This window comes from Coptis chinensis, chromosome 9 (genome assembly GCF_015680905.1).
Source record: "Coptis chinensis isolate HL-2020 chromosome 9, ASM1568090v1, whole genome shotgun sequence".
Lineage (NCBI taxonomy): Eukaryota > Viridiplantae > Streptophyta > Magnoliopsida > Ranunculales > Ranunculaceae > Coptis > Coptis chinensis.
This window is the reverse complement of record NC_141464.1, coordinates 76273292-76281039: the sequence shown is the minus strand read 5'-3', so window position 1 is coordinate 76281039 and position 7748 is coordinate 76273292. Positions and strand designations below refer to the sequence as shown.

Genomic DNA, 7748 nt, shown 5'->3' with positions numbered 1-7748 from the left:
CATAATGAATCTTGATGAACTCTTGGTCCTCAATGAATAACGGAATCGATGATAACCGAATAAGTATCCAAAAAAGACAAACGCTGAAACCCGGATGTTGCATCGACCATTTCCGGATATCACGGCAATGGATACGGATGAACCGGACAAGCCTTATTGAGATTTGTGAAATCGATACAAACACGTAATTTGCCGTTCTTTTTAGGCACCGACAACATTTGACATCCATGTTGGATAAGTCCGCGCCTTATAAAGTTAATGGAGACAAGGGCGGGTGACATTTCGTCTTTCACTTTCATCTTTCTATTGGGGGCCATCCTTCGGGGCTTTTGTCGAACTGGTTTTGCATTAGGATCAATGTCGAAGTTTATGACAAGCCACCGAAGGATCTATACCGGGCATTTGCTCTATTCGCCAAGCAAACACATGATTATTCTTCCGCCCAACAAAATAAAGCTCTTGTCTCTCCTCTTCCCGGAAGTTTGGCTGAAATAAAAAGTAGTCTCTTCGGGAGTTGGCCAATTTGAACTTCTAAAAGTGGATCGGTCGTCGGGTCCTTCAACATTTCTATTGGCAGAGTAAACCGAAGGTCCCTGATCTTTGTAATTGCTATTTGATGGCGTTGGAACTCAGAATAGTTCATCCAACAACCCGACTTCTTATAATCATCGAGAACATTGTCGGTGGCAAATTAGAGATGCCGAGTTGATCACCGGAGCACCTTTACATACTTTTTATTAAATGGGAACTTGATGGCTTGATGATATGTTGAGGCGGCGACTTCCATATAATGAATCAATCTCTACCAAGGATGACATTGTAAAGGATTTATAATCCATCAATAAGAAATCAATATTGACTTCCTTCGCATAAGTGGCCGAGAGACACCTTTCAACCTTGATGAGTAGCGGTACCATCAAAACCAACGATAGGCGATTTTCGGGGGTGACCAAGTTATCAATAAAAGGAATAATTGCGATAACACCCGTAAAACATGACGCTTAGTGAACTACCAAATTCAATCATTATATCGTTGTACACGATACAAATGATATCTGCGCAGCTTATCACGCGACGAAGATCATAATGAGGAACATGCACGCCCATTAGATCTTGGTGGGGTGAAACATAATGGTTCATCTTCAATAGTCTCCGTCGCGAAAACCTTCCACGAAATTGATCCCGCTAACTAACGCACAAATTAGACATATTTGACTTTTAGAACGACGAGCAGTTTTCCGGTGAGTATTGGACAATAAATCAATGATGGCATGTCCAACCTTAATGACATTGTGATTAGTGATAGTTAAAGCTTGAGTTGTTACTTTCTTACGCACGCATTGATCAAGTTTCCCATTCCGCACAAGCTTTTCAATTCTTCCCCCAAAAAGATCGACAATTCTCTGTCTCATGACCATAATCATTATGAAATTTAGCCCATAACGATTTATCGCGAAGTTGATTTAGTGTCGTGCGCCAAAGGAAAGCGGCGAGTGGAGCGGGGCTTTATCCTTGATTTTGTCGTAAACCACTCGTATTTTGGTATTAAAAGCGGAGTTAATTCAAAATCAGTAAAAGGCTTTCCAAATCCGCTCGTGGAGTCTTCTTTCTTATCACGGAGGTTTCCTCGACCGGGTTGTTTGTTGATCAAAAGTCGGATTCTTCCGCTTTATTCACGATCATTGAAATCCTTTCCTTTATTATCTTTGTCATGAGAAGTTCGAAAGCAAAATATGTCGCCTTCAACATTGATAAATTGTTGAACTTCGCCGGTATAAACGCGACGCCGGGAAGATGGAATATCGAACAAAGAGAGTTGTATAACCCATCTTTATCAAACAAGATAGCTTCTTTAAAAGCGTAAACCACCATAGATCGGATTGCTCGAGAAATCTCACCAGCCTTTGAAGAAACGTCGCGATAAAAAACTACGGAGAGTTTCCTCACGTTGTTGCTTGATATTGAAAAGAACTTCGTACTCCATTTGGACGTTTGAGATTATGATGAAAACGCCTTGAAAACTTTCGGTTAAGTCCTTGAATCGACGAATCAGCGGAGGTAATTCGCTAAACCATACCAACGCTTCCCCTTTTAATGTAGAAGGAAAAGTTTGCATTTTAAAGCATCATCACCTCCCGAGATAAAACCAGTTTGTTTGTGAAATTAATCACATGAAGCATAGGGCAACCCTCGACATCATCATATTGATCAAAACTCGGGTTGTTTGAAGTCTTTGTTATGAGTAGCCCTTTGATCGGCGCAGAGAAAATTTGTCCAAAAATACCATCTTCAACGGCCAGATTTTCTAGTGTTGATTCAAAAGGATCGCCATCCAAAAGAGCTTTTTAATCAAGGTTTGATCAATTGTTCACCATACATGCATGTTCTCACGATCTCTATTCTGGTATTCTGTCCAATAGTCCTGCAGTTCCAAGTCTCATTTCGTTCTCCACACGTACTAGTATTACCCCTCTTGAGATCCAAAAGACCAAAACACAGCTCCTTCCAAACCAGGCCAAGAAGGTCGGTGTAAAAGAATAGGAGAGATATAATTGGCTTTGGTTATTTTTGTGTTTATTTTGGCGACAATTTTACTAACTAACATTGGACCTCTGTACAAGAACCCTTTGTAATGGTGAAGAGGGTAAAAAAGCAGTATTCGTAAACTAATATGCTATAGAGTGCACAAACTACAAGTATAAGTATGTTACATGTCTATTATTTCAACATAATGCTCCCTATGGCTGGTCATCGAGTCAAGCTATTTGTGAGTAACTCGAACTTGGCTCATCGAAGGCTCGACTCAAACTAATCCGCACACAAAAGTATGAGTCGAGTTTGAGCTTAATTTAAAACTCATTCTAGATAGCGAGTAGTTCGAGTTCGAATAGCTCGCGAGCCACTTATGAACTACTTGAGTCGAGCTTGAGTAGTTCGCGAGCTACTCGTTTTATAAACCCATAGGTAGTATATAATTTATAATTTATACGTTATTTTATAATTTATACCCAACTATAATTTACAATTTATACTAGTTTTAATGTTTTATATACATTTTTTTTCGAGTTCGAGTTCAAACGAACATAACTGAACTCGAGCTCGAAGTGTAAAATGAGTCGAGCCGAGTCGAGCTCGAGCTATTAGTAGAACTAGACGAGTCGAGCTTGAACTTCAATATTAAGCTCGAATGCAAGTTCGAGTTGAGCTTCTACATGTGCGAGTCGAGCTCGAGTATAGCAAAACTCGACTCGGGTAGCTCGATGACCAGCCCTAATGCTACGGAATTCTACCCCCAATCACTGAACTCCTTTATTCCTCGAGATTTTTACAACACCTTGTTACTTGGAACTAACGTAAACCACTAAAATGTTTAACCGTGAGATTATTAATCTCACGGTTAAGTAAGAGGTCATCCCTGAAGGCCGATAACACCTGAGGAAAGATAAATACCTATATTAGAAACATAATCAAACCAGTGAAACTTAGTTGATACGATAACAAGATCTAGAAGTTGGGCGCAGGCAGATTTAGATGCAGCAAGAGCAACAATATGCTCACCACAGGCAACCCTCCCACCTGCATTTCCGGTGACTTTGCTGAGTTCATGACCCCCTGGGAAAGATGAAAATACACATGTAAATACAAGCAGTATCGTGTAGGAAACATGAAACAATGACTGTGTCATAGAAGAGGCACATATTCATATATTACCAAAGGGGTATTCATAATTAGGAGTTTGAACACCTTTTGCTTCCCCTCACCCCGCCCCAGGGACGGATCTATGAGTTGGCTGTCCGGGGTAATAGCCCCCCAACTTTGCCCCCAAAAACACACATATATAGTTGTCACTATTCATGAATTATACCCCCAAAAGTCAAAACCAAATAGCAGTGACAATTAAGACCAGTAGCCCCTCCTTGTGGTGAATCCTGCATCCGCCCTGACCCCGTAAACACACACACACACACACATATGCACCCGCACTTACTTGCTGTTGAAGATATAGAAATTCAAGTGTAGTGAAATTACCCTTTCCAAGATCATCAGGGTCAGCATGCACAACAACAGCTCTTCCAATAATGGAATCTGGGACCAATGAGAGAAATCTACAACATTGAGGACCGGTTATTCTGTAACCTGCTTATGTATAACTATCTGAAATTTGTGCATTACTAGTAAAAATGAGCAAGAAGAGAGAAAAGATCAGATATATAACCTGTTAGTCAATTATGGTGAATTCAGCAACACCTGAAACATGCGACCAATCTATTTATACTACTCAATTCTTCATTGCTTCAATGATTATGAGAATGCCACCACTGAGTATTGTAATTATAATTGCAATGAAGTCTGACTTTGTTAATGAGTATTTCACATTCAAAAGCAATTGTACCCAGTTACGTTATTCTATTGCTATAAACTCAGCAATAGCAGCAAGATTACCAACAATCATATGAATGGGAACAGTGATGACCAAGATGAGAGATACTGCAGCAGAGCAACACAAAGCAACTCAAAAATAAAAATACCATCCCAACCAGCTCACGACATTTCCAAGGTCACCAACGTGACGTATTTCATCCTCAGGAGTGCCGTGCTCTTTGCCATCTGGGTCGAAATGAGGACCTTCAAATTGAACAATCAAGAAAAGATAAACAAAATGCAACACCCCCTCATTTTAGCTGAAATAAGAGACTTCTTGACAGTGCCACTCACACCTTCACTACCATTAAGCACAGCAATAGCTTTTCCCATTTTTATCTTTGATCTATACAAGAATTTTCTATTCAGTACATATATGTACAAGGAAGAAAATTATCTATATAGTTATGAACACGCGAAAGACAGTAAATACATACAACAACATATTGATCAAGAAACTAGAAACTAATTAATAGTAACAAGAAATACTATTGCAAAAAAGAATACAGACCCTTGATCTAATAATTCAGAAGTACTTGAATCCATTGAAACAAGAAGTACCAAATTTAGAATCAAGAAAGTTTAAATTGAGTATATATAGTAAGGAAAAAGTTGAGCGTCCTAGCTTGCATATCAAGCTAAAATTCAAGCCAAAAGAATAAATGGAATCTATTCTCCAAATGTAATTTTCAAGAGTCAATCTTACCAAAAAATCGAAAAGGAACAGGAGAAGTGAGATACCTGCGAACACCGCTTTAAGAGAAATTATCCGAAAATGCAACATGTAGTATCAGTACAAGTTCAAAAGGGAAGGTGAGACACGTAGTAAGCACAAGCACATATGAATATGACGAAAAAAGTCAAAAGAATTTAAAGGAGCGTCCTAGCTTGCACATCACAGTATACAGAGATTCCAAACCCTCATTCTGGATCAGGATATTTACCAAGGTAAAAAATTGTAACAGTGGATTACTTCCAAAATACAGCAAAATCATCCATCTGGCATTTTGGTTTTACTTCCTTTTCCTTTTACCCCCTTAACAGTTAACACACTGTTGTTATTTTTACTACCCAGAAAACAATTCTAGCTGAAACCACAATTGCCACTGAAATAGAATTCCTGAATTCTACGAATAAATTGCTAAAGAAAATAAGTTTCCATCAAACAGACAAGACAGACTTTATTAGTTCATTCTAAAGATAGAACTTAGGAACAGACATCGAAACAAATTACCGAAAAAGTTCTTTTGTAACTAATAAAACATCAAATGCTAAAGGAAAACCGAACTCAAGAGCACCACACAGAAAAACCTCCTTCTTAATACTACTTCTATCTTCCATAACTTTATAAGCCCTGCCCTGCTTCCTTTAAACCTTCTTCTCAATGAGGGTTCTCAATGAGATCTGCTGCATCCTGAACAGTTGCAATAGTCTCGCAGCTCTCTTCTTCGACACTGATCCCAAGCGCCTCCTCAAGTCCCATCACAATCTCAACCTATTAACATGAATGCCATGGTGAGTAAGTTAAAGGGCGTAGATAGTGCAGACACGCAATATGAGCGAGAATATTGTATATCATGGAAGTGTCCCCACTAAAACCATAAAAGTTCACAAAGTTGCCAGCCAACATGTTTAAGATGGTAAGCTATGGAGAATGTAAAGTTGCTGAATAATTACCGTATCGAGAGAATCAGCTCCAAGGGAAGCAAATTTTGACTCACCCGAAACAGCAGAATCAGCTGGCAATGCCAACTGCTTCCTTACTATTTCGCACACCTTTTCAACTGTCTCAGGTTTAGCCTGCACACCAAAATGAAGAATTAGCATTTGCTACAGCTGCGCTGCTAGTATAGCAATCTTTACAACCTACCGAATATATGCATGCATGACCTAGGTAGCAGAAAAGTGGAAAGGGAAGTGTTGATTCCCCTAAAGGTGAACAAAAGGAAACCAATTTGGTATCAATCTCCAAAGAGCCAGATAGCGCAGTCAAATTCTATTTAGCAAGGATTATATCAAGAGTGAAAGCACAACAATACAACTGTGTCATTAACTCACTTACCTACATGTCCTTTTTTATCTTTGGTGTTTGGGATGGGAGGTTTACCCACATGAGTTCCATCCCATAAGACATTGTCGAATTAGAAAAAACCTTAAAACAGAGCAGCATGCTTCTTTTTCTACAATTTGAAAACAATAGATACCAAAAAAAATTTAAAAAAATAAAGTTCAATTTTCAATTTTAGGTTCATATTTCTTGTTACAAAACAGAAAGTTATTATTCCTTTGTCTTTCAGTATTTTTTTTTTAAATAACTCAAACACGGAGTTGAATACATTAAACAAATAGCTGTACTCGTGTTCATTACATTGCAACAGAATACACAAAACTAATAGGTGACTAATTATTACTCAACAAAAATCACTAAACTGAAATTTAAACTCAAAGTGCGTAACAGCATTGTAATTAGAGATACATACAGCACAAGAGACTCGGAAACGGAGGGGCCCTTGTCGCAGCGAAAGCGATGGGAAGCTTTTCCTCTGAGTACAGAGTGAAACTGACTTCAGTCCTGAATACCTGGTTGTTGCCTGCTCAAAATACAAAAAACAAACACTTGAATCATAATCCTACTACTAATTTTACTCTATAAGAGTCAGCAGTCAATTGGTAATCATTTGAACACAAACATACAAAAAAAGTTTCATTTTTTACCACAAAAATCCAAAAAAATTGAGCTATACACTAAAAAACAATAAATGAACATAGTGATGCCATAAAAAATCACATATTAATAATAAAGATGAAGATCGTGATAATAGTTATACCTGAGTAGCACACATGAAAGAAGAAACAAATACAGAATTTCCCGCAAAAGCCGCCATAGATTTCGATTACAACGAAACAAACAAAATGAGATCTGAGATATTCTGAGAAAACGAGAGCGAGACGGAGAGCACGAAGAGTGTGACTACTGAATTAGAGTGAATGTGTTTTTTTGGGGGTTGCCAATTATAGAGATTTTATATTCGTTTTTTTTCGCTTTGTTTATATCGAAGAGCTCCAGTCGACGTACATTACCGAGTATGTCCTTAGGGTGTTTTGGAGTGTGGGGTTGTTTTTTGGGGTTGGTTGGTAATTGTGGGATAAAGTGGTTGTTGTTTTGGTGAGCTGCGTTTATGAGTAGGTATTCCGTAGTCATGCTTGGACTGTTTTCATTGGTTGGACCGCAGAGTTCAATTCTACTAGATGTGGGACCATGGATTATTATCTCGAGTTTGTTGAAATATTTTGTTGTGTCATTTCAAAACTTCGACATATCAAAC

At 38.4% G+C, this 7748-nt stretch overlaps 1 long non-coding RNA gene and 1 pseudogene across 2 annotated transcripts; both read right to left on the bottom strand.

The window, feature by feature from the left end:
• Nucleotides 1-2972: 2972 nt before the first annotated feature.
• On the bottom strand, nt 2973-4166 carry LOC147478152 (uncharacterized). The gene is made up of 3 exons (XR_015209032.1): nt 4030-4166; nt 3559-3612; nt 2973-3432 (listed from the first exon to the last, which is right to left on the bottom strand). It is a non-coding gene; the product is annotated as an uncharacterized LOC147478152 (long non-coding RNA).
• Nucleotides 4167-5560: 1394 nt separating this feature from the next.
• On the bottom strand, nt 5561-7436 carry LOC147478151 (acyl carrier protein 1, chloroplastic-like; annotated as a pseudogene). Its single transcript, XR_015209031.1, has 4 exons — nt 7251-7436; nt 6903-7013; nt 6100-6222; nt 5561-5917 (listed from the first exon to the last, which is right to left on the bottom strand). The product of XR_015209031.1 is annotated as an acyl carrier protein 1, chloroplastic-like (transcript).
• Nucleotides 7437-7748: the final 312 nt, after the last annotated feature.